At 43.4% G+C, this 2861-nt stretch overlaps 1 pseudogene; it reads right to left on the bottom strand.

Moving 5' to 3' along the window:
- Positions 1-402: 402 nt before the first annotated feature.
- On the bottom strand, positions 403-1218 carry LOC101581438 (annotated as a pseudogene).
- Positions 1219-2861: the final 1643 nt, after the last annotated feature.

Genomic DNA, 2861 nt, shown 5'->3' with positions numbered 1-2861 from the left:
AAGATACTACTGCCGCTTCTGAGACCTCTGCCTTTTCTTTTATGGATAAAGGTATTCTAGAGCCCAAAGACCTGCATTCCCTCTTTCCCCACAACATCTCTGTAACTTCAGCCTATTTTCCTGCAAAGTTCCTGCTAGTGTGTGGATGATGTATACAGCAAAGGCAGGAATTATAGGCCTAGTCAGTGTGTACCTAGACACAAAGTTAGAGAGTAAATGATAAACTACAAATACCTCCATGGTTAAGCTAATTCACCTTTGTTAATAAAGGTCATTGTTTCTTCTGCTGATGACAACTTGCTGTCTCGGTATAGTTTATCTTGAGGAAGAACTGGCTTAAGTGAGTTTTAGAGAAGGAAAAAAGACATTCATCAACCTGTCTTCAGAAGGAAGAGGCACCAAGTTCTCTCCTACAGTACTGAGCAGAATCTTAAAGCAATATAAATGACTTTCAGTGATCAACATCTGCATCCTTAAACTGCCCTGCAGCTGTTGGTGTTGTATCTACTTCCATGCCATCTTCATAGTCTCTCACGGAATCTTCTGTGCATACCGCAGCCATGTTATACTGGCTGCTCACAGACTGGGAGAGCATGCCTTCCAATCTCTCTAGTGTGGCTTGCCCTTCTGCTGTTAAATGGGATAGTCCTTCTTCATAGGTATAAAATAGGATAGCCCCCTGTCCTTGTTCGTGTGCTTCCACATCATACTCCTCGCCATCATAATCATCTGAGTCTTCATCCTCAGGATCTGGGTGCAAGGCCTGGCACTCACACATGGCCGTGAACATCGCCTGCGATGCTGATTTGTCACTAGGCACAAATCTAAATTCAGAAATAGGCTCAACATCATCATCACTGTCTTCCTCTTCATCATCATCCAGAGATTCTTTTACTTCTTCTCCAAATTTAGCATTCACCATTACATACAAATGCTCTCGTGGATAGGCATTTAGGTCCCTGGATACAGCATGTAAACTAATGGTGAGGTATTCCAGTGAGAATCCTAATCCGGAACCATCTAACCAAGACAGGCGGCTCTCGGAGATGTAAAGGGTGCCGGCGCCCAGGCCTTTCCCGTTAACACGGCCTCGGTATCTGGCTGCTGGTGCCAGAGCCCCTCGGCCGGCCCCGGCGGAGGAAAGCTTCTGAGGAAGCTCATCGCAGCGGCGAGCCCCGAAACCCAGGCTAGGAAGAGCTGGGCCACGCCAGTCGCCGCCCGCGGCGGCCTGCCCCGGAAACCGCGCTCCTTTATTATTTTTTTTTTAAACATTTATTGTGTGTGTGTGTGTGTGTGTGTGTGTGTGTGGCCAGCTCAGCCCACCAGGGGGCGGGGCTGGCTGGCATGTTGAACCGCGGTCCCTGTGCTTTGCTAAGCTTGTTCCAAGTAGGTGCTTTAGACCACTGAGCCATCTCACCAGCCCCCAGGACAGTTTTTAAATAATTATTTAACAATGTAACTCAGACCTTCGCAATATCTATAAAGTATCCAATAAAGAAAGAGGAAGCCAAAAAGAAAAAAAAAAGAGTTGGATGAGAAAGAGTGCAGAGGGTGTCTGTATGCTGATACCAAAGGATTCTGTCCTAGGTCTGGAGCTCACTATTGTGTCCTGTGGCAAGACCATACCAGGAGGGCAACAAGTCTGTGATAAAGGGCTGAAGAATGCAAAATGCAAGGGTAAAGAGTCTACACCAGAAGCCAGAGTCTGTGCTAGAGGCCTGGAAATGATGTCCATGCAGCAAGTAAAGACTGGAACTGCTCCAAGAACAGAAGCAGATCTGTCCTTCCATATTTCCCTGTTATAGTGTCCAGGTGAGGAGGTTCCCTGGGGTGGGTCTTCTACATGCTAGGGTGTAGAGCCACTGAGCAAATTTAGTTAAGTTTCTATCAACTAAATCTCTTAATTTGACACAATCAATCATCCATTATACATGATGACACACACCTGTAATCCCAGCACTCAAAAGCAGGAGGATCACTATGAGTTCGAGGTCAGTTTGGGTTACATGGTGAGTTCAGGGTCAGCCTGGACTGTATAGTGTGACTTCATTTCAAAAAAGAGAAAGGGAGACTGAGAAAAGAGGAGGAAGAGAAGGAGAAAAAGGAGAAACAAGAGGAAGAAGAAAAAGAAAAAGAAGAAGAGGAAGAAGAAGAAGAAGAAGTTGTTTAAGGGGATGTAACAGTATTGCAAAAGCCCCACAAAAACAACCCACCTCAAATTCTTTATCTGACATCTATTACTATCACTCTACCTGATCAATATATATCATCTGTTCATCTTCTTCATCTTTGAATCTAACCTTCAGTTAAAATTTGGCTAAAAAAATAAAATAAAATAAAAAAAACTTGGCTGCCTTCAGCACTCAGCTATAGGCAGGAGGGTCATTACAAGTCCAAGACCAGCCTGGGCTATAAAGTGAGCTCCAGGCCAGGCTGAACTGCATAGTGAGACCCTGTCTCAAAAAGAAAAAAAATAAACTTGGCTACCTAGACCAAGGATCAAAGATGGCAAGAGTAATAGTTTCAAACCTCTGTCTTAAAACCCTCAAATGTGAATAAAACGAAATTCTTTCAACTTTTCTATAACCCAACTTAATTTCTATGTCTATGTCTATCCCAATCCTTCAGGATGGTAGAGACTAACTAAATCAGCACATAATGTGGCTTGACAATTAAAACATAATTAATAAATGTTAGAAGAACTACATGCTGGAAGTTTGAGAACCAAGAGAATGAGAAGAAAGAGGTGTACTAATAGTGTTTGGACAGGATATCCTGTCTGCTTCTTGTACTATGGATAACCACTAAGAAGATAACAATGTACAATATATTGATTATCGAAACTGTCCTATTAATCAGCT

The sequence above is a fragment of the Octodon degus genome, unplaced genomic scaffold (genome assembly GCF_000260255.1).
Source record: "Octodon degus isolate 3935 unplaced genomic scaffold, OctDeg1.0 scaffold00078, whole genome shotgun sequence".
Taxonomy (NCBI): Eukaryota; Metazoa; Chordata; class Mammalia; order Rodentia; family Octodontidae; genus Octodon; species Octodon degus.
The sequence above is the reverse complement of the archived record's forward strand: the minus strand, read 5'-3'. Positions and strand labels throughout refer to the sequence as shown.